The 22490-nt window shown below is 44.0% G+C and overlaps 16 non-coding genes and 1 pseudogene across 16 annotated transcripts; all 17 read right to left on the bottom strand.

Annotated features, from left to right (window-relative positions):
• Nucleotides 1–663: 663 nt before the first annotated feature.
• Nucleotides 664–782, bottom strand: LOC125734050 (5S ribosomal RNA). Its single transcript, XR_007393377.1, has one exon. It is a non-coding gene; the product is annotated as a 5S ribosomal RNA (ribosomal RNA).
• A 1109-nt stretch (nt 783–1891) lies between these two features.
• Nucleotides 1892–2010, bottom strand: LOC125735456 (5S ribosomal RNA). Its single transcript, XR_007394752.1, has one exon. It is a non-coding gene; the product is annotated as a 5S ribosomal RNA (ribosomal RNA).
• A 1083-nt stretch (nt 2011–3093) lies between these two features.
• Nucleotides 3094–3212, bottom strand: LOC125735019 (5S ribosomal RNA). The gene has a single exon (XR_007394319.1). It is a non-coding gene; the product is annotated as a 5S ribosomal RNA (ribosomal RNA).
• A 1076-nt stretch (nt 3213–4288) lies between these two features.
• LOC125733389 (5S ribosomal RNA) lies at nt 4289–4407 on the bottom strand. The gene has a single exon (XR_007392735.1). It is a non-coding gene; the product is annotated as a 5S ribosomal RNA (ribosomal RNA).
• Nucleotides 4408–5484: 1077 nt separating this feature from the next.
• LOC125732493 (5S ribosomal RNA) lies at nt 5485–5603 on the bottom strand. The gene has a single exon (XR_007391872.1). It is a non-coding gene; the product is annotated as a 5S ribosomal RNA (ribosomal RNA).
• A 1080-nt stretch (nt 5604–6683) lies between these two features.
• On the bottom strand, nt 6684–6802 carry LOC125734305 (5S ribosomal RNA). Its single transcript, XR_007393622.1, has one exon. It is a non-coding gene; the product is annotated as a 5S ribosomal RNA (ribosomal RNA).
• Nucleotides 6803–7878: 1076 nt separating this feature from the next.
• On the bottom strand, nt 7879–7997 carry LOC125732492 (5S ribosomal RNA). Its single transcript, XR_007391871.1, has one exon. It is a non-coding gene; the product is annotated as a 5S ribosomal RNA (ribosomal RNA).
• Nucleotides 7998–9077: 1080 nt separating this feature from the next.
• On the bottom strand, nt 9078–9196 carry LOC125734304 (5S ribosomal RNA). The gene has a single exon (XR_007393621.1). It is a non-coding gene; the product is annotated as a 5S ribosomal RNA (ribosomal RNA).
• A 1076-nt stretch (nt 9197–10272) lies between these two features.
• Nucleotides 10273–10391, bottom strand: LOC125732491 (5S ribosomal RNA). Its single transcript, XR_007391870.1, has one exon. It is a non-coding gene; the product is annotated as a 5S ribosomal RNA (ribosomal RNA).
• Nucleotides 10392–11472: 1081 nt separating this feature from the next.
• Nucleotides 11473–11591, bottom strand: LOC125734303 (5S ribosomal RNA). The gene has a single exon (XR_007393620.1). It is a non-coding gene; the product is annotated as a 5S ribosomal RNA (ribosomal RNA).
• A 1077-nt stretch (nt 11592–12668) lies between these two features.
• LOC125732490 (5S ribosomal RNA) lies at nt 12669–12787 on the bottom strand. The gene has a single exon (XR_007391869.1). It is a non-coding gene; the product is annotated as a 5S ribosomal RNA (ribosomal RNA).
• A 1081-nt stretch (nt 12788–13868) lies between these two features.
• On the bottom strand, nt 13869–13987 carry LOC125731155 (5S ribosomal RNA). Its single transcript, XR_007391439.1, has one exon. It is a non-coding gene; the product is annotated as a 5S ribosomal RNA (ribosomal RNA).
• A 1074-nt stretch (nt 13988–15061) lies between these two features.
• LOC125734011 (5S ribosomal RNA) lies at nt 15062–15180 on the bottom strand. Its single transcript, XR_007393341.1, has one exon. It is a non-coding gene; the product is annotated as a 5S ribosomal RNA (ribosomal RNA).
• A 1078-nt stretch (nt 15181–16258) lies between these two features.
• On the bottom strand, nt 16259–16373 carry LOC125732115 (5S ribosomal RNA; annotated as a pseudogene).
• A 1077-nt stretch (nt 16374–17450) lies between these two features.
• On the bottom strand, nt 17451–17569 carry LOC125733427 (5S ribosomal RNA). Its single transcript, XR_007392773.1, has one exon. It is a non-coding gene; the product is annotated as a 5S ribosomal RNA (ribosomal RNA).
• Nucleotides 17570–20994: 3425 nt separating this feature from the next.
• LOC125730370 (5S ribosomal RNA) lies at nt 20995–21113 on the bottom strand. The gene has a single exon (XR_007390717.1). It is a non-coding gene; the product is annotated as a 5S ribosomal RNA (ribosomal RNA).
• Nucleotides 21114–22191: 1078 nt separating this feature from the next.
• On the bottom strand, nt 22192–22310 carry LOC125732396 (5S ribosomal RNA). Its single transcript, XR_007391777.1, has one exon. It is a non-coding gene; the product is annotated as a 5S ribosomal RNA (ribosomal RNA).
• Nucleotides 22311–22490: the final 180 nt, after the last annotated feature.

Genomic DNA, 22490 nt, shown 5'->3' with positions numbered 1-22490 from the left:
CAGAACACTGGGAGCTACACACACCAACAAGTCCATACTGCAGGCTGCAGCCAGAACAATTTTCTACATTCAAACATCGACGGCCTCTTCTCTCTAAAAATTCACCAGACCGCTTCTACCACCAGCAAAGAAGTTTCCATCCCTAATTCCTCTGTGATTCCCACTAACCTAAACATTAAGCTGGCATTGAAGGGTGTGAATTACCCCGGCCAACCTGTTCTTTTAAATACAGCTTTTAGCAAGTTTTGAAAGGAGAAGAGCAGAACTTGCTATGCCAATAATATCGAGTCTTCTGTGGCGAAGTGGTTTTTGCATAGAAAACAAAGCGGTCAGTTGAAGAGGAATAATATCAGTACTTTGTTTAAAACTGTGTGTAAAAAGCTGTCTCTTTATCATTAACAATAAGTTGTAAAACGTGAATGGGGAGTGACAGTCTTCAAGTTTGTGAGAAGATCGCGCCCTGGTGGAATAAAGGCACGAACAGCTTACAGCACCTAGAATTACCAGGAAGTATTTAGAGTAAAACGGTTTCTAAAAGCTGCCTTTATGAATGAGAGAAAAATAAAAATATATATATATATATAATAGTAAAATGGAAGGAGAGTGATAGATTTAAATTAATCATGAAGTGGAGCGCCCCCCGTTTAAAGTACAAGTGAGAAAAGCTTACAGCACCTGGTATTCCCAGGAGGTCTCCCATCCAAGTACTAACCAGACCCTACCCTGCATAGCTTCCGAGATCAGACGAGATCGGGCGTGTTCAGGGTGGTATGGCCGTAAGCGAGAGATGCTACCAAAAACAGCCCTTTTGCATTACACGCGTCTATACATGCCAGTTAGTCCCATTGGATCCTACTCCTGGTTTTTTTTTTTTTTTATCTGACTCACACTGCAGCCCCACCATCCAATCGGCAGCGCCGGACCCACACCAAACATTCACCAAACTACTCAGCCGGCAGCCTACCACAATTATTCCATTCTTTCCGCATCCGCACACTTCCTTCTTTTTAACTCCTTTTCAGTACTGCACAGGTTAATCGCCGCACGTCCCCCGCCGGCAAACATTACTCCTTTGCCTACTGCATGCAGGCTTCTCTTAACGACCCTCTGTTATCAACTCCGCTAACAGCCACAAAATCTCCGCCGCACGAAGCCCACTGGTAGCTGCTGAATCACATGCTTCCCCAAAACGTCGCGCTGTCAGAACACTGGGAGCTACACACACCAACAAGTCCATACTGCAGGCTGCAGCCAGAACAATTTTCTACATTCAAACATCGACGGCCTCTTCTCTCTAAAAATTCACCAGACCGCTTCTACCACCAGCAAAGAAGTTTCCATCCCTAATTCCTCTGTGATTCCCACTAACCTAAACATTAAGCTGGCATTGAAGGGTGTGAATTACCCCGGCCAATCTGTTCTTTTAAATACAGCTTTTAGCAAGTTTTGAAAGGAGAAGAGCAGAACTTGCTATGCCAATAATATCGAGTCTTCTGTGGCGAAGTGGTTTTTGCATAGAAAACAAAGCGGTCAGTTGAAGAGGAATAATATCAGTACTTTGTTTAAAACTGTGTGTAAAAAGCTGTCTCTTTATCATTAACAATAAGTTGTAAAACGTGAATGGGGAGTGACAGTCTTCAAGTTTGTGAGAAGATCGCGCCCTGGTGGAATAAAGGCACGAACAGCTTACAGCACCTAGAATTACCAGGAAGTATTTAGAGTAAAACGGTTTCTAAAAGCTGCCTTTATGAATGAGAGAAAAAAAAAAAATATATATATATATATATATATATATATATATATATATATAAAATAGTAAAATGGAAGGGGAGTGATAGATTTAAATTAATCGTGAAGTGGAGCGCCCCCTGTATAAAGTAAAAGTGAGAAAAGCTTACAGCACCTGGTATTCCCAGGTGGCCTCCCATCCAAGTACTAACCAGACCCTACCCTGCTTAGCTTCCGAGATCAGACGAGATCGGGCGTGTTCAGGGTGCTATGGCCGTAAGCGAGAGAAACTTCCAAAAACAGCCCTTTTGCATTACACGCCTCTATACATGCCAGTTGGTCCCATTGGATACTACTAATGTTCTTTTTTTTTTTTTTATCTGACTCACACTGCAGCCCCACCATCCAATCGGTAGCGCCGGACCCACACCCAACATTCACCAAACTACTCAGCCGGCAGCCTACCACAATTATTCCATTCTTTCCGCATCCGCACACTTCCTTCTTTTTAACTCATTTTCACTACCGCACAGGTTAATCGCCGCACGTCCCCCGCCGGCAAACATTACTCCTTTGCCTACTGCATGCAGGCTTCTCTTAACGACCCTCTGTTATCAACTCCGCTAACAGCCACAAAATCTCCGCCGCACGAAGCCCACTGGTAGCTGCTGAATCACATGCTTCCCCAAAACGTCGCGCTGTCAGAACACTGGGAGCTACACACACCAACAAGTCCATACTGCAGGCTGCAGCCAGAACAATTTTCTACATTCAAACATCGACGGCCTCTTCTCTCTAAAAATTCACCAGACCGCTTCTACCACCAGCAAAGAAGTTTCCATCCCTAATTCCTCTGTGATTCCCACTAACCTAAACATTAAGCTGGCATTGAAGGGTGTGAATTACCCGGGCTAATCTGTTCTTTTAAATACAGCTTTTAGCAAGTTTTGAAAGGAGAAGAGCAGAACTTGCTATGCCAATAATATCGAGTCTTCTGTGGCGAAGTGGTTTTTGCATAGAAAACAAAGCGGTCAGCTGAAGAGGAATAATATCAGTACTTTGTTTAAAACTGTGTGTAAAAAGCTGTCTCTTTATCATTAACAATAAGTTGTAAAACGTGAATGGGGAGTGACAGTCTTCAAGTTTGTGAGAAGATCGCGCCCTGGTGGAATAAAGGCACGAACAGCTTACAGCACCTAGAATTACCAGGAAGTATTTAGAGTAAAACGGTTTCTAAAAGCTGGCTTTATGAATGAGAGAAAAAAAAAAAAATATATATATATAAAATAGTAAAATGGAAGGGGAGTGATAGATTTAAAGTAATCTTGAAGTGGAGCGCCCCCTGTATAAAGTAAACGTGAGAAAAGCTTACAGCACCTGGTTTTCCCAGGTGATCTCCCATCCAAGTACTAACCAGACCCTACCCTGCTTAGCTTCCAAGATCAGACGAGATCGGGCGTGTTCAGGGTGGTATGGCCGTAAGCGAGAGAAACTACCAAAAACAGCCCTTTTGCATTACACGCCTCTATACATGCCAGTTGGTCCCATTGGATACTACTAATGTTCTTTTTTTTTTTTTAATCTGACTCACACTGCAGCCCCACCATCCAATCGGCAGCGCCGGACCCACACCCAACATTCACCAAACTACTCAGCCGGCAGCCTACCACAATTATTCCATTCTTTCCGCATCCGCACACTTCCTTCTTTTTAACTCCTTTTCACTACCGCACAGGTTAATCGCCGCACGTCCCCCGCCGGCAAACATTACTCCTTTGCCTACCGCATGCAGGCTTCTCTTAACGACTCTCTGTTATCAACTCCGCTAACAGCCACAAAATCTCCGCCGCACGAAGCCCACTGGTAGCTGCTGAATAACATGCTTCCCCAAAACGTCGCGCTGTCAGAACACTGGGAGCTACACACACCAACAAGTCCATACTGCAGGCTGCAGCCAGAACAATTTTCTACATTCAAACATCGACGGCCTCTTCTCTCTAAAAATTCACCAGACCGCTTCTACCACCAGCAAAGAAGTTTCCATCCCTAATTCCTCTGTGATTCCCACTAACCTAAACATTAAGCTGGCATTGAAGGGTGTGAATTACCCCGGCCAATCTGTTCTTTTAAATACAGCTTTTAGCAAGTTTTGAAAGGAGAAGAGCAGAACTTGCTATGCCAATAATATCGAGTCTTCTGTGGCGAAGTGGTTTTTGCATAGAAAACAAAGCGGTCAGTTGAAGAGGAATAATATCAGTAATTTGTTTAAAACTGTGTGTAAAAAGCTGTCTCTTTATCATTAACAATAAGTTGTAAAACGTGAATGGGGAGTGACAGTCTTCAAGTTTGTGAGAAGATCGCGCCCTGGTGGAATAAAGGCACGAACAGCTTACAGCACCAAGAATTACCAGGCAGTATTTAGAGTTAAACGGTGTGTAAAAGCTGCCTTTATGAATGAGAGAAAAAATATATATATATAAAATAGTAAAACGTAAGGGGAGTGATAGTTTTAAATTAATCGTGAAGTGGAGTGCCCCCTGTATAAAGTAAAAGTGAGAAAAGCTTACAGCACCTGGTATTCCCAGGTGGTCTCCCATCCAAGTACTAACCAGACCCTACCCTGCTTAGCTTCCGAGATCAGACGAGATCGGGCGTGTTCAGGGTGGTACGGCCGTAAGCGAGAGATGCAACCAAAAACAGCCCTTTTGCATTACACGCGTCTATACATGCCAGTTAGTCCCATTGGATCCTACTCCTGGTTTTTTTTTTTTTTTTATCTGACTCACACTGCAGCACCACCATCCAATCGGCAGCGCCGGACCCACACCAAACATTCACCAAACTACTCAGCTGGCAGCCTACCACAATTATTCCATTCTTTCCGCATCCGCACACTTCCTTCTCTTTAAGTCCTTTTCACTACCTCACAGGTTAATCGCCGCACGTCCCCCGCCGGCAAACATTACTCATTTGCCTACCGCATGCAGGCTTCTCTTAACGACCCTCTGTAATCAACTCCGCTAACAGCCACAAAATCTCCGCCGCACGAAGCCCACTGGTAGCTGCTGAATCACATGCTTCCCCAAAACGTCGCGCTGTCAGAACACTGGGAGCTACACACACCAACAAGTCCATACTGCAGGCTGCAGCCAGAACAATTTTCTACATTCAAACATCGACAGCCTCTTCTCTCTAAAAATTCACCAGACCGCTTCTACCACCAGCAAAGAAGTTTCCATCCCTAATTCCTCTGTGATTCCCACTAACCTAAACATTAAGCTGGCATTGAAGGGTGTGAATTACCCCGGCCAATCTGTTCTTTTAAATACAGCTTTTAGCAAGTTTTGAAAGGAGAAGAGCAGAACTTGCTATGCCAATAATATCGAGTCTTCTGTGGCGAAGTGGTTTTTGCATAGAAAACAAAGCGGTCAGTTGAAGAGGAATAATATCAGTACTTTGTTTAAAACTGTGTGTAAAAAGCTGTCTCTTTATCATTAACAATAAGTTGTAAAACGTGAATGGGGAGTGACAGTCTTCAAGTTTGTGAGAAGATCGCGCCCTGGTGGAATAAAGGCACGAACAGCTTACAGCACCTAGAATTACCAGGAAGTATTTAGAGTAAAACGGTGTGTAAAAGCTGCCTTTATGAATGAGAGAAAAATATATATATATATAAAATAGTAAAATGGAAGGGGAGTGATAGATTTAAATTAATCGTGAAGTGGAGCGCCCCCTGTATAAAGTAAAAGTGAGAAAAGCTTACAGCACCTGGTATTCCCAGGTGGTCTCCCATCCAAGTACTAACCAGACCCTACCCTGCTTAGCTTCCGAGATCAGACGAGATCGGGCGTGTTCAGGGTGGTATGGCCATAAGCGTGAGATGCTACCAAAAACAGCCCTTTTGCATTACACGCCTCTATACATGCCAGTTGGTCCCATTGGATCCTACTCCTGTTTTTTTTTTTTTTTTTTTATCTGACTCACACTGCAGCCCCACCATCCAATCGGCAACGCCGGACCCACACCAAACATTTACCAAACTACTCAGCCGGCAGCCTACCACAATTATTCCATTCTTTCCGCATCCGCACACTTCCTTCTCTTTAACTCCTTTTCACTACCGCACAGGTTAATCGCCGCACGTCCCCCGCCAGCAAACATTACTCCTTTGCCTACTGCATGCAGGCTTTTCTTAACGACCCTCTGTTATCAACTCCGCTAACAGCCACAAAATCTCCGCCGCACGAAGCCCACTGGTAGCTGCTGAATCACATGCTTCCCCAAAACGTTGCGCTGTCAGAACACTGGGAGCTACACACACCAACAAGTCCATACTGCAGGCTGCAGCCAGAACAATTTTCTACATCCAAACATCGACGGCCTCTTCTCTCTAAAAATTCACCAGACCGCTTCTACCACCAGCAAAGAAGTTTCCATCCCTAATTCCTCTGTGATTCCCACTAACCTAAACATTAAGCTGGCATTGAAGGGTGTGAATTACCCCGGCCAATCTGTTCTTTTAAATACAGCTTTTAGCAAGTTTTGAAAGGAGAAGAGCAGAACTTGCTATGCCAATAATATCGAGTCTTCTGTGGCGAAGTGGTTTTTGCATAGAAAACAAAGCGGTCAGTTGAAGAGGAATAATATCAGTACTTTGTTTAAAACTGTGTGTAAAAAGCTGTCTCTTTATCATTAACAATAAGTTGTAAAACGTGAATGGGGAGTGACAGTCTTCAAGTTTGTGAGAAGATCGCGCCCTGGTGGAATAAAGGCACGAACAGCTTACAGCACCTAGAATTACCAGGAAGTATTTAGAGTAAAACGGTTTCTAAAAGCTGGCTTTATGAAAGAGAGATAAAATATATATATATATAAAATAGTAAAATGGAAGGGGAGTGCTAGATTTAAATGAATCGTGAAGTGGAGCGCCCCCTGTATAAAGTAAAAGTGAGAAAAGCTTACAGCACCTGGTATTCCCAGGTGGTCACCCATCCAAGTACTAACCAGACCCTACCCTGCTTAGCTTCCAAGATCAGACGAGATCGGGCGTGTTCAGGGTGGTACGGCCGTAAGCGAGAGATGCAACCAAAAACAGCCCTTTTGCATTACACGCGTCTATACATGCCAGTTAGTCCCATTGGATCCTACTCCTGGTTTTTTTTTTTTTTTTATCTGACTCACACTGCAGCACCACCATCCAATCGGCAGCGCCGGACCCACACCAAACATTCACCAAACTACTCAGCTGGCAGCCTACCACAATTATTCCATTCTTTCCGCATCCGCACACTTCCTTCTCTTTAAGTCCTTTTCACTACCTCACAGGTTAATCGCCGCACGTCCCCCGCCGGCAAACATTACTCATTTGCCTACCGCATGCAGGCTTCTCTTAACGACCCTCTGTTATCAACTCCGCTAACAGCCACAAAATCTCCGCCGCACGAAGCCCACTGGTAGCTGCTGAATCACATGCTTCCCCAAAACGTCGCGCTGTCAGAACACTGGGAGCTACACACACCAACAAGTCCATAATGCAGGCTGCAGCCAGAACAATTTTCTACATTCAAACATCGACGGCCTCTTCTCTCTAAAAATTCACCAGACCGCTTCTACCACCAGCAAAGAAGTTTCCATCCCTAATTCCTCTGTGATTCCCACTAACCTAAACATTAAGCTGGCATTGAAGGGTGTGAATTACCCCGGCCAATCTGTTCTTTTAAATACAGCTTTTAGCAAGTTTTGAAAGGAGAAGAGCAGAACTTGCTATGCCAATAATATCGAGTCTTCTGTGGCGAAGTGGTTTTTGCATAGAAAACAAAGCGGTCAGTTGAAGAGGAATAATATCAGTAATTTGTTTAAAACTGTGTGTAAAAAGCTGTCTCTTTATCATTAACAATAAGTTGTAAAACGTGAATGGGGAGTGACAGTCTTCAAGTTTGTGAGAAGATCGCGCCCTGGTGGAATAAAGGCACGAACAGCTTACAGCACCAAGAATTACCAGGCAGTATTTAGAGTTAAACGGTGTGTAAAAGCTGCCTTTATGAATGAGAGAAAAAATATATATATATAAAATAGTAAAACGTAAGGGGAGTGATAGTTTTAAATTAATCGTGAAGTGGAGTGCCCCCTGTATAAAGTAAAAGTGAGAAAAGCTTACAGCACCTGGTATTCCCAGGTGGTCTCCCATCCAAGTACTAACCAGACCCTACCCTGCTTAGCTTCCGAGATCAGACGAGATCGGGCGTGTTCAGGGTGGTATGGCCATAAGCGTGAGATGCTACCAAAAACAGCCCTTTTGCATTACACGCCTCTATACATGCCAGTTGGTCCCATTGGATCCTACTCCTGTTTTTTTTTTTTTTTTTTTATCTGACTCACACTGCAGCCCCACCATCCAATCGGCAACGCCGGACCCACACCAAACATTCACCAAACTACTCAGCCGGCAGCCTACCACAATTATTCCATTCTTTCCGCATCCGCACACTTCCTTCTCTTTAACTCCTTTTCACTACCGCACAGGTTAATCGCCGCACGTCCCCCGCCAGCAAACATTACTCCTTTGCCTACTGCATGCAGGCTTTTCTTAACGACCCTCTGTTATCAACTCCGCTAACAGCCACAAAATCTCCGCCGCACGAAGCCCACTGGTAGCTGCTGAATCACATGCTTCCCCAAAACGTTGCGCTGTCAGAACACTGGGAGCTACACACACCAACAAGTCCATACTGCAGGCTGCAGCCAGAACAATTTTCTACATCCAAACATCGACGGCCTCTTCTCTCTAAAAATTCACCAGACCGCTTCTACCACCAGCAAAGAAGTTTCCATCCCTAATTCCTCTGTGATTCCCACTAACCTAAACATTAAGCTGGCATTGAAGGGTGTGAATTACCCCGGCCAATCTGTTCTTTTAAATACAGCTTTTAGCAAGTTTTGAAAGGAGAAGAGCAGAACTTGCTATGCCAATAATATCGAGTCTTCTGTGGCGAAGTGGTTTTTGCATAGAAAACAAAGCGGTCAGTTGAAGAGGAATAATATCAGTACTTTGTTTAAAACTGTGTGTAAAAAGCTGTCTCTTTATCATTAACAATAAGTTGTAAAACGTGAATGGGGAGTGACAGTCTTCAAGTTTGTGAGAAGATCGCGCCCTGGTGGAATAAAGGCACGAACAGCTTACAGCACCTAGAATTACCAGGAAGTATTTAGAGTAAAACGGTTTCTAAAAGCTGGCTTTATGAAAGAGAGATAAAATATATATATATATAAAATAGTAAAATGGAAGGGGAGTGCTAGATTTAAATGAATCGTGAAGTGGAGCGCCCCCTGTATAAAGTAAAAGTGAGAAAAGCTTACAGCACCTGGTATTCCCAGGTGGTCACCCATCCAAGTACTAACCAGACCCTACCCTGCTTAGCTTCCAAGATCAGACGAGATCGGGCGTGTTCAGGGTGGTACGGCCGTAAGCGAGAGATGCAACCAAAAACAGCCCTTTTGCATTACACGCGTCTATACATGCCAGTTAGTCCCATTGGATCCTACTCCTGGTTTTTTTTTTTTTTTTATCTGACTCACACTGCAGCACCACCATCCAATCGGCAGCGCCGGACCCACACCAAACATTCACCAAACTACTCAGCTGGCAGCCTACCACAATTATTCCATTCTTTCCGCATCCGCACACTTCCTTCTCTTTAAGTCCTTTTCACTACCTCACAGGTTAATCGCCGCACGTCCCCCGCCGGCAAACATTACTCATTTGCCTACCGCATGCAGGCTTCTCTTAACGACCCTCTGTTATCAACTCCGCTAACAGCCACAAAATCTCCGCCGCACGAAGCCCACTGGTAGCTGCTGAATCACATGCTTCCCCAAAACGTCGCGCTGTCAGAACACTGGGAGCTACACACACCAACAAGTCCATAATGCAGGCTGCAGCCAGAACAATTTTCTACATTCAAACATCGACGGCCTCTTCTCTCTAAAAATTCACCAGACCGCTTCTACCACCAGCAAAGAAGTTTCCATCCCTAATTCCTCTGTGATTCCCACTAACCTAAACATTAAGCTGGCATTGAAGGGTGTGAATTACCCCGGCCAATCTGTTCTTTTAAATACAGCTTTTAGCAAGTTTTGAAAGGAGAAGAGCAGAACTTGCTATGCCAATAATATCGAGTCTTCTGTGGCGAAGTGGTTTTTGCATAGAAAACAAAGCGGTCAGTTGAAGAGGAATAATATCAGTAATTTGTTTAAAACTGTGGGTAAAAAGCTGTCTCTTTATCATTAACAATAAGTTGTAAAACGTGAATGGGGAGTGACAGTCTTCAAGTTTGTGAGAAGATCGCGCCCTGGTGGAATAAAGGCACGAACAGCTTACAGCACCAAGAATTACCAGGCAGTATTTAGAGTTAAACGGTGTGTAAAAGCTGCCTTTATGAATGAGAGAAAAAATATATATATATAAAATAGTAAAACGTAAGGGGAGTGATAGTTTTAAATTAATCGTGAAGTGGAGTGCCCCCTGTATAAAGTAAAAGTGAGAAAAGCTTACAGCACCTGGTATTCCCAGGTGGTCTCCCATCCAAGTACTAACCAGACCCTACCCTGCTTAGCTTCCGAGATCAGACGAGATCGGGCGTGTTCAGGGTGGTATGGCCATAAGCGTGAGATGCTACCAAAAACAGCCCTTTTGCATTACACGCCTCTATACATGCCAGTTGGTCCCATTGGATCCTACTCCTGTTTTTTTTTTTTTTTTTTTTATCTGACTCACACTGCAGCCCCACCATCCAATCGGCAACGCCGGACCCACACCAAACATTCACCAAACTACTCAGCCGGCAGCCTACCACAATTATTCCATTCTTTCCGCATCCGCACACTTCCTTCTCTTTAACTCCTTTTCACTACCGCACAGGTTAATCGCCGCACGTCCCCCGCCAGCAAACATTACTCCTTTGCCTACTGCATGCAGGCTTTTCTTAACGACCCTCTGTTATCAACTCCGCTAACAGCCACAAAATCTCCGCCGCACGAAGCCCACTGGTAGCTGCTGAATCACATGCTTCCCCAAAACGTTGCGCTGTCAGAACACTGGGAGCTACACACACCAACAAGTCCATACTGCAGGCTGCAGCCAGAACAATTTTCTACATCCAAACATCGACGGCCTCTTCTCTCTAAAAATTCACCAGACCGCTTCTACCACCAGCAAAGAAGTTTCCATCCCTAATTCCTCTGTGATTCCCACTAACCTAAACATTAAGCTGGCATTGAAGGGTGTGAATTACCCCGGCCAATCTGTTCTTTTAAATACAGCTTTTAGCAAGTTTTGAAAGGAGAAGAGCAGAACTTGCTATGCCAATAATATCGAGTCTTCTGTGGCGAAGTGGTTTTTGCATAGAAAACAAAGCGGTCAGTTGAAGAGGAATAATATCAGTACTTTGTTTAAAACTGTGTGTAAAAAGCTGTCTCTTTATCATTAACAATAAGTTGTAAAACGTGAATGGGGAGTGACAGTCTTCAAGTTTGTGAGAAGATCGCGCCCTGGTGGAATAAAGGCACGAACAGCTTACAGCACCTAGAATTACCAGGAAGTATTTAGAGTAAAACGGTTTCTAAAAGCTGGCTTTATGAAAGAGAGATAAAATATATATATATATAAAATAGTAAAATGGAAGGGGAGTGCTAGATTTAAATGAATCGTGAAGTGGAGCGCCCCCTGTATAAAGTAAAAGTGAGAAAAGCTTACAGCACCTGGTATTCCCAGGTGGTCACCCATCCAAGTACTAACCAGACCCTACCCTGCTTAGCTTCCAAGATCAGACGAGATCGGGCGTGTTCAGGGTGGTACGGCCGTAAGCGAGAGATGCAACCAAAAACAGCCCTTTTGCATTACACGCGTCTATACATGCCAGTTAGTCCCATTGGATCCTACTCCTGGTTTTTTTTTTTTTTTTATCTGACTCACACTGCAGCACCACCATCCAATCGGCAGCGCCGGACCCACACCAAACATTCACCAAACTACTCAGCTGGCAGCCTACCACAATTATTCCATTCTTTCCGCATCCGCACACTTCCTTCTCTTTAAGTCCTTTTCACTACCTCACAGGTTAATCGCCGCACGTCCCCCGCCGGCAAACATTACTCATTTGCCTACCGCATGCAGGCTTCTCTTAACGACCCTCTGTAATCAACTCCGCTAACAGCCACAAAATCTCCGCCGCACGAAGCCCACTGGTAGCTGCTGAATCACATGCTTCCCCAAAACGTCGCGCTGTCAGAACACTGGGAGCTACACACACCAACAAGTCCATACTGCAGGCTGCAGCCAGAACAATTTTCTACATTCAAACATCGACAGCCTCTTCTCTCTAAAAATTCACCAGACCGCTTCTACCACCAGCAAAGAAGTTTCCATCCCTAATTCCTCTGTGATTCCCACTAACCTAAACATTAAGCTGGCATTGAAGGGTGTGAATTACCCCGGCCAATCTGTTCTTTTAAATACAGCTTTTAGCAAGTTTTGAAAGGAGAAGAGCAGAACTTGCTATGCCAATAATATCGAGTCTTCTGTGGCGAAGTGGTTTTTGCATAGAAAACAAAGCGGTCAGTTGAAGAGGAATAATATCAGTACTTTGTTTAAAACTGTGTGTAAAAAGCTGTCTCTTTATCATTAACAATAAGTTGTAAAACGTGAATGGGGAGTGACAGTCTTCAAGTTTGTGAGAAGATCGCGCCCTGGTGGAATAAAGGCACGAACAGCTTACAGCACCTAGAATTACCAGGAAGTATTTAGAGTAAAACGGTGTGTAAAAGCTGCCTTTATGAATGAGAGAAAAATATATATATATATAAAATAGTAAAATGGAAGGGGAGTGATAGATTTAAATTAATCGTGAAGTGGAGCGCCCCCTGTATAAAGTAAAAGTGAGAAAAGCTTACAGCACCTGGTATTCCCAGGTGGTCTCCCATCCAAGTACTAACCAGACCCTACCCTGCTTAGCTTCCGAGATCAGACGAGATCGGGCGTGTTCAGGGTGGTATGGCCATAAGCGTGAGATGCTACCAAAAACAGCCCTTTTGCATTACACGCCTCTATACATGCCAGTTGGTCCCATTGGATCCTACTCCTGGTTTTTTTTTTTTTTTTTTATCTGACTCACACTGCAGCCCCACCATCCAATCGGCAACGCCGGACCCACACCAAACATTCACCAAACTACTCAGCCGGCAGCCTACCACAATTATTCCATTCTTTCCGCATCCGCACACTTCCTTCTCTTTAACTCCTTTTCACTACCGCACAGGTTAATCGCCGCACGTCCCCCGCCAGCAAACATTACTCCTTTGCCTACTGCATGCAGGCTTTTCTTAACGACCCTCTGTTATCAACTCCGCTAACAGCCACAAAATCTCCGCCGCACGAAGCCCACTGGTAGCTGCTGAATCACATGCTTCCCCAAAACGTTGCGCTGTCAGAACACTGGGAGCTACACACACCAACAAGTCCATACTGCAGGCTGCAGCCAGAACAATTTTCTACATCCAAACATCGACGGCCTCTTCTCTCTAAAAATTCACCAGACCGCTTCTACCACCAGCAAAGAAGTTTCCATCCCTAATTCCTCTGTGATTCCCACTAACCTAAACATTAAGCTGGCATTGAAGGGTGTGAATTACCCCGGCCAATCTGTTCTTTTAAATACAGCTTTTAGCAAGTTTTGAAAGGAGAAGAGCAGAACTTGCTATGCCAATAATATCGAGTCTTCTGTGGCGAAGTGGTTTTTGCATAGAAAACAAAGCGGTCAGTTGAAGAGGAATAATATCAGTACTTTGTTTAAAACTGTGTGTAAAAAGCTGTCTCTTTATCATTAACAATAAGTTGTAAAACGTGAATGGGGAGTGACAGTCTTCAAGTTTGTGAGAAGATCGCGCCCTGGTGGAATAAAGGCACGAACAGCTTACAGCACCTAGAATTACCAGGAAGTATTTAGAGTAAAACGGTGTGTAAAAGCTGCCTTTATGAATGAGAGAAAAAAATATATATATATATAAAATAGTAAAATGGAAGGGGAGTGATAGATTTAAATTAATCGTGAAGTGGAGCGCCCCCTATATAAAGTAAAAGTGAGAAAAGCTTACAGCACCTGGTACTCCCAGGAGGTCTCCCATCCAAGTACTGACCAGACCCTACCCTCCTTGGCTTGCGAGATCCGATGAGATCGGGCGTGTTCAGGGTGGTATGGCCGTAAGCGAGAGACACGACCAAAAACAGCCCTTTTGCATTATACGCGTCTATACATGCCAGTTAGTCCCATTAGATCCTACTCCTGGTTTTTTTTTTTTTTTTTATCTGACTCACACTGCAGCACCACCATCCAATCGGCAGCGCCGGACCCACACCAAACATTCACCAAACTACTCAGCCGGCAGCCTACCACAATTATTCCATTCTTTCCGCATCCACACACTTCCTTCTTTTTAACTCCTTTTCACTACCGCACAGGTTAATCGCCGCACGTCCCCCGCCGGCAAACATTACTCCTTTGCCTACTGCATGCAGGCTTCTCTTAACGACCCTCTGTTATCAACTCCGCTAACAGCCACAAAATCTCCGCCGCACGAAGCCCACTGGTAGCTGCTGAATCACATGCTTCCCCAAAACGTCGCGCTGTCAGAACACTGGGAGCTACACACACCAACAAGTCCATACTGCAGGCTGCAGCCAGAACAATTTTCTACATTCAAACATCGACGGCCTCTTCTCTCTAAAAATTCACCAGACCGCTTCTACCACCAGCAAAGAAGTTTCCATCCCTAATTCCTCTGTGATTCCCACTAACCTAAACATTAAGCTGGCATTGAAGGGTGTGAATTACCCCGGCCAATCTGTTCTTTTAAATACAGCTTTTAGCAAGTTTTGAAAGGAGAAGAGCAGAACTTGCTATGCCAATAATATCGAGTCTTCTGTGGCGAAGTGGTTTTTGCATAGAAAACAAAGCGGTCAGTTGAAGAGGAATAATATCAGTACTTTGTTTAAAACTGTGTGTAAAAAGCTGTCATTAACAATAAGTTGTAAAACGTGAATGGGGAGTGACAGTCTTCAAGTTTGTGAGAAGATCGCGCCCTGGTGGAATAAAGGCACGAACAGCTTACAGCACCTAGAATTACCAGAAAGTATTTAGAGTAAAACGGTGTGTAAAAGCTACCTTTATGAATGAGAGAAAAATATATATATATATATATAAAATAGTAAAATGGAAGGGGAGTGATAGATTTAAATTAATCGTGAAGTGGAGCGCCCCCTGTATAAAGTAAAAGTGAGAAAAGCTTACAGCACCTGGTATTCCCAGGAGATCTCCCATCCAAGTACTAACCAGACCCTACCCTGCTTGGCTTCCGAGATCGGATGAGATCGGGCGTGTTCAGGGTGGTATGGCCATAAGCGAGAGACGCTACCAAAAACAGCCCTTTTGCATTACACGCGTCTATACATGCCAGTTAGTCCCATTGGATCCTACTCCTGTTTTTTTTTTTTTTTTTATCTGACTCACACTGCAGCCCCACCATCCAATCGGCAGCGCCGGACCCACACCAAACATTCACCAAACTACTCAGCCGGCAGCCTACCACAATTATTCCATTCTTTCCGCATCCGCACACTTCCTTCTTTTTAACTCCTTTTCACTACCGCACAGGTTAATCGCCGCACGTCACCCGCCGGCAAACATTACTCCTTTGCCTACTGCATGCAGGCTTCTCTTAACGACCCTCTGTTATCAACTCCGCTAACAGCCACAAAATCTCCGCCGCACGAAGCCCACTGGTAGCTGCTGAATCACATGCTTCCCCAAAACGTCGCGCTGTCAGAACACTGGGAGCTACACACACCAACAAGTCCATACTGCAGGCTGCAGCCAGAACAATTTTCTACATTCAAACATCGACGGCCTCTTCTCTCTAAAAATTCACCAGACCGCTTCTACCACCAGCAAAGAAGTTTCCATCCCTAATTCCTCTGTGATTCCCACTAACCTAAACATTAAGCTGGCATTGAAGGGTGTGAATTACCCCGGCCAATCTGTTCTTTTAAATACAGCTTTTAGCAAGTTTTGAAAGGAGAAGAGCAGAACTTGCTATGCCAATAATATCGAGTCTTCTGTGGTGAAGTGGTTTTTGCATAGAAAACAAAGCGGTCAGTTGAAGAGGAATAATATCAGTACTTTGTTTAAAACTGTGTGTAAAAAGCTGTCTCTTTATCATTAACAATAAGTTGTAAAACGTGAATGGGGAGTGACAGTCTTCAAGTTTGTGAGAAGATCGCGCCCTGGTGGAATAAAGGCACGAAGAGCTTACAGCACCTAGAATTACCAGGCAGTATTTAGAGTAAAACGGTGTGTAAAAGCTGCCTTTTTGAAAGAGAGAAAATAAAAAAATATATATAAAATAGTAGAATGGAAGGGGAGTGATAGATTTAAATTAATCGTGAAGTGGAGCGCCCCCTGTATAAAGTAAAAGTGAGAAAAGCTTACAGCACCTGGTATTCCCAGGTGGTCTCTCATCCAAGTACTAACCATACCCTACCCTGCTTAGCTTCTGAGATCAGACTCGGGCGTGTTCAGGGTGGTATGGCCATAAGCGAGAGACGCTACCAAAAACAGCCCTTTTGCATTACACGCGTCTATACATGCCAGTTAGTCCCATTGGATCCTACTCCTGGTTTTTTTTTTTTTTTATCTGACTCACACTGCAGCACCACCATCCAATCGGCAGCGCCGGACCCACACCAAACATTCACCAAACTACTCAGCCGGCAGCCTACCACAATTATTCCATTCTTTCCGCATCCGCACACTTCCTTCTTTTTAACTCCTTTTCACTACCGCACAGGTTAATCGCCGCACGTCCCCCGCCGGCAAACATTACTCCTTTGCCTACTGCATGCAGGCTTCTCTTAACGACCCTCTGTTATCAACTCCGCTAACAGCCACAAAATCTCCGCCGCACGAAGCCCACTGGTAGCTGCTGAATCACATGCTTCCCCAAAACGTCATGCTGTCAGAACACTGGGAGCTACACACACCAACAAGTCCATACTGCAGGCTGCAGCCAGAACAATTTTCTACATTCAAACATCGACGGCCTCTTCTCTCTAAAAATTCACCAGACCGCTTCTACCACCAGCAAAGAAGTTTACATACCTAATTCCTCTGTGATTCCCACTAACCTAAACATTAAGCTGGCATTGAAGGGTGTGAATTACCCCGGCCAATCTGTTCTTTTAAATACAGCTTTTAGCAAGTTTTGAAAGGAGAAGAGCAGAACTTGCTATGCCAATAATATCGAGTCTTCTGTGGCGAAGTGGTTTTTGCATAGAAAACAAAGCGGTCAGTTGAAGAGGAATAATATCAGTACTTTGTTTAAAACTGTGTGTAAAAAGCTGTCTCTTTATCATTAACAATAAGTTGTAAAACGTGAATGGGGAGTGACAGTCTTCAAGTTTGTGAGAAGATCGCGCCCTGGTGGAATAAAGGCACGAACAGCTTACAGCACCTAGAATTACCAGGCAGTATTTAGAGTAAAACGGTGTGTAAAAGCTGCCTTTATGAAAGAGAGAAAATAAAAATATATATATAAAATAGTAAAATGGAAGGGGAGTGATAGATTTAAATTAATCGTGAAGTGGAGCGCCCCCTGTATAAAGTAAAAGTGAGAAAAGCTTACAGCACCTGGTATTCCCAGGTGGTCTCCCATCCAAGTACTAACCAGACCCTACCCTGCTTGGCTTCCGAGATCAGACGAGATCAGGTGTGTTCAGGGTGGTATGGCCGTAAGCGAGAGACGCTACCAAAAACAGCCCTTTTGCATTACACGCCTCTATACATGCCAGTTGGTCCCATTGGATCCTACTCCTGGTTTTTTTTTTTTTTTTATCTGACTCACACTGCAGCCCCACCATCCAATCGGCAACGCCGGACCCACACCAAACATTCACCAAACTACTCAGCCGGCAGCCTACCACAATTATTCCATTCTTTCCGCATCCGCACACTTCCTTCTCTTTAACTCCTTTTCACTACCGCACAGGTTAATCGCCGCACGTCCCCCGCCAGCAAACATTACTCCTTTGCCTACTGCATGCAGGCTTCTCTTAACGACCCTCTGTTATCAACTCCGCTAACAGCCACAAAATCTCCGCCGCGCGAAGCCCACTGGTAGCTGCTGAATCACATGCTTCCCCAAAACGTTGCGCTGTCAGAACACTGGGAGCTACACACACCAACAAGTCCATACTGCAGGCTGCAGCCAGAACAATTTTCTACATTCAAACATCGACGGCCTCTTCTCTCTAAAAATTCACCAGACCGCTTCTACCACCAGCAAAGAAGTTTCCATCCCTAATTCCTCTGTGATTCCCACTAACCTAAACATTAAGCTGGCATTGAAGGGTGTAAATTACCCCGGCCAATCTGTTCTTTTAAATACAGCTTTTAGCAAGTTTTGAAAGGAGAAGAGCAGAACTTGCTATGCCAATAATATCGAGTCTTCTGTGGCGAAGTGGTTTTTGCATAGAAAACAAAGCGGTCAGTTGAAGAGGAATAATATCAGTACTTTGTTTAACACTAGAATTCCTGGAAAAATGAGGCTCTCCTCACAAGGAGCCCCCCCTCTTACTCCCCTCACAAGCTGCCCGCCCCCTCTCCAGCACCATTAACACCTTTTGTTTTGCAAATGAATCACAGTCACTCAGCTGAAGTCATCCCCCAGCCTGAAGTCACTTCTTCAACTCAGGTCTGCACTAAAGAGTTTATCTAGTGATGTATTGTAAGGATTCACATGCTTTGATACATAATAATTTGAAATACAGTGGAACCCCCAAATCTACTACGGTAACCGTGGTGTCAATTACACAAATATATTTTGATATAGCAAATACATATATTTTGATGTATGTTCTGTGTCTACAACTATATGTGTAAATGTATGATGAAATAACATGTCATACATGTGCACGCATGTGCATTTCTGATGTAAACACTTCATGTGCCACATGGGGAAAAGTTGCATCATTGATTCATGAGTACAAGCTGCAGGAATATTGACAAAGAATGTGTAAATTTCAAGTATCAGATGGTATAAAGATAAAGAGCATGTGTGTGTATGATAGAGAGAGAGAGTCCGTGTCATTCAAGTGGAAGATACACATTTATTATACAAAATAAGCACATACACTAAAGATACAAAACCTTTTCTATCCACTAACAGTCATCACACACCCAATGACACTCCTTCCTACACTTGCGACAGGTGTACCTGTCACACTGCACACATCTCTCTGTACTGTGGTTCCTATTACCAGGGGCGCCGCTAGCAATTTTGGGCCCTATGACAAAATATGAGGTTGGGCCCCCCTACCACACCCATTCAGATCTCTGGGGGCCCCTAAAGGGCGTGGGCCCTTAGAATTGTCCCAACTTTCCCCCCCTTAGCGGCGCCCCTGCCTATTACAGTGACGGAGCACCTGACACTGAGTCCTCTTTCCAGTGGAAAGCTGAGGAACAGAAGCTTGTCTAAGCTGTGTCTTCATTTCTTTTTCAATCTCTTTTTCTTGCATAAATCGACGCCGAAGTTTCTTTTTCCCAAACAGAGCCATCTTTAGCCTTCATGCAAAGCGCAGCTGCAGTGTCCTGAGTTCTTACTTAGTGATTCATTTATAATGCATATATCGCGCTAATGTTATGCCATGGTTCTTTTACCGATATATGTAAATCAATTTATCTTTTAGCTCTAACTTTTACAACTGAATAAGGTTACACAGATTGTCGCAGACATCAACTGTATGTATTTATTATATCAAAAATAACCGATTGAATGTGATACGGAAACACACACGCACGCGAAAGTCTTTTTTTTATTATGCCGTAATTATATATCTGGACCACAATCTGTTTATGAATAATTAGCACTTTTGTGTGCTCATAATTGCCCATCCTGTTTCATACGTACATCACGAAGTGTTTGTGTTCACTGTGGCATTTCATAATCCCACACACAAATGCACACACGTCGGGAGTAATTTACAGTCTTTTGTGCGCTGATAACTGCGCAATGTTTCCCATGTAACATGTGAATTGTTTCCGTGTGAAGTTCACCATGGCATCTCATAATCCCACACACAAATGCACACACGTCGGGAGTAATTTACAGTCTTTTGTGCGCTGATAACTGCGCAATGTTTCCCATGTAACATGTGAATTGTTTCCGTGTGAAGTTCACCGTGGCATCTCATAATCCTACGCACAAATGCACACACGTCCGCAGTAATTTACAGTCTTTTGTGCGCTCATAACTGCGCGATCTTTTTCGCAAGTAGCAACGTCAGTGTTTACATTCAAAGCGCATTGTGCTCTCTCATAACAAATGGACATAGTAATCAGCAGTCTTTTGTGTGCATGCACTTCTTACGGGGATTACGGTCTTTGCACATTGCAAGTTGCAGGTTTTTCTTCATTACCTATAAAAATGCTTTGTCTGTCGGTACATTTATAATGCAAATATCATGCAAGGGTAATTTTAATAACATACATTAATTAATTTGTCATTTAGCCCTGATCGAACTTTAAAACTGAAAATCAGATTACCGATTGCTACAGGCAGTAAGCAAATGCATGTATTTATTCCATCAAATACTTTCTTGAAACTGAAATTACCGAATCAAGAGAAATGGTGTTTCAAATTATGATATATTAACGCATGTATTTTACGATTCCTCAGACCACACTGTTAGAAAACGTTTCTGTGCAGACCCGAAGCTGAAACCGTGAAACTCCGCTTTCATTTGCAAAACAATAGGTGTTGATTGGCGCTGATGAGGGGGCGGGCAGCTTGTGTGGGGAGTAAGGGGGGGGCTCCACCCGAGGTGCGTCCGAAAAATTTCGTTGATTTCAGGGATCGTAGTGTTAAAACTGTGTGTAAAAAGCTGTCTCTTTATCATTAACAATAAGTTGTAAAACGTGAATGGGGAGTGACAGTCTTCAAGTTTGTGAGAAGATCGCGCCCTGGTGGAATAAAGGCACGAACAGCTTACAGCACCTAGAATTACCAGGAAGTATTTAGAGTAAAACGGTTTCTAAAAGCTGCCTTTATGAATGAGAAAAAAAATATATATATATATATATAAAATAGTAAAATGGAAGGGGAGTGATAGATTTAAATTAATCGTGAAGTGGAGCGCCCCCTGTATAAAGTAAAAGTGAGAAAAGCTTACAGCACCTGGTATTCCCAGGAGGTCTCCCATCCAACTACTAACCAAAACCTACCCTGCTTGGCTTCCGAGATCAGACGAGATCAGGCGTGTTCAGGGTGGTATGGCCGTAAGCGAGAGATGCTACCAAAAACAGCCCTTTTGCATTACACGCCTCTATACATGCCAGTTGGTCCCATTGGATCCTACTAATGTTCTTTTTTTTTTTTTATCTGACTCACACTGCAGCCCCACCATCCAATCGGCAGCGCCGGACCCACACCAAACATTCACCAAACTACTCAGCCGGCAGCCTACCACAATTATTCCATTCTTTCCGCATCCGCACACTTCCTTCTTTTTAACTCCTTTTCACTACCGCACAGGTTAATCGCCGCACGTCCCCCGCCGGCAAACATTACTCCTTTGCCTACTGCATGCAGGCTTCTCTTAACGACCCTCTGTTATCAACTCCGCTAACAGCCACAAAATCTCCGCCGCACGAAGCCCACTGGTAGCTGCTGAATCACATGCTTCCCCAAAACGTCGCGCTGTCAGAACACTGGGAGCTACACACACCAACAAGTCCATACTGCAGGCTGCAGCCAGAACAATTTTCTACATTCAAACATCGACGGCCTCTTCTCTCTAAAAATTCACCAGACCGCTTCTACCACCAGCAAAGAAGTTTCCATCCCTAATTCCTCTGTGATTCCCACTAACCTAAACATTAAGCTGGCATTGAAGGCTGTGAATTACCCCGGCCAATCTGTTCTTTTAAATACAGCTTTTAGCAAGTTTTGAAAGGAGAAGAGCAGAACTTGCTATGCCAATAATATCGAGTCTTCTGTGGCGAAGTGGTTTTTGCATAGAAAACAAAGCGGTCAGTTGAAGAGGAATAATATCAGTACTTTGTTTAAAACTGTGTGTAAAAAGCTGTCTCTTTATCATTAACAATAAGTTGTAAAACGTGAATGGGGAGTGACAGTCTTCAAGTTTGTGAGAAGATCGCGCCCTGGTGGAATAAAGGCACGAACAGCTTACAGCACCTAGAATTACCAGGAAGTATTTAGAGTAAAACGGTTTCTAAAAGCTGCCTTTATGAATGAGAGAAAAAAAAATATATATATATAAAATAGTAAAATGGAAGGGGAGTGATAGATTTAAATTAATCGTGAAGTGGAGCGCCCCCTGTATAAAGTAAAAGTGAGAAAGGCTTACAGCACCTGGTATTCCCAGGAGGTCTCCCATCCAAGTACTAACCAGACCCTACCCTGCTTGGCTTCCGAGATCAGACGAGATCGGGCGTGTTCAGGGTGGTATGGCCGTAAGCGAAAGATGCTACCAAAAACAGCCCTTTTGCATTACACGCGTCTATACATGCCAGTTAGTCCCATTGGATCCTACTCCTGGTTTTTTTTTTTTTTTTATCTGACTCACACTGCAGCCCCACCATCCAATCGGCAGCGCCGGACCCACACCAAACATTCACCAAACTACTCAGCCGGCAGCC

This window comes from Brienomyrus brachyistius, chromosome 2 (genome assembly GCF_023856365.1).
Source record: "Brienomyrus brachyistius isolate T26 chromosome 2, BBRACH_0.4, whole genome shotgun sequence".
Taxonomy (NCBI): domain Eukaryota; kingdom Metazoa; phylum Chordata; class Actinopteri; order Osteoglossiformes; family Mormyridae; genus Brienomyrus; species Brienomyrus brachyistius.
The sequence above is the reverse complement of the archived record's forward strand: the minus strand, read 5'-3'. Positions and strand labels throughout refer to the sequence as shown.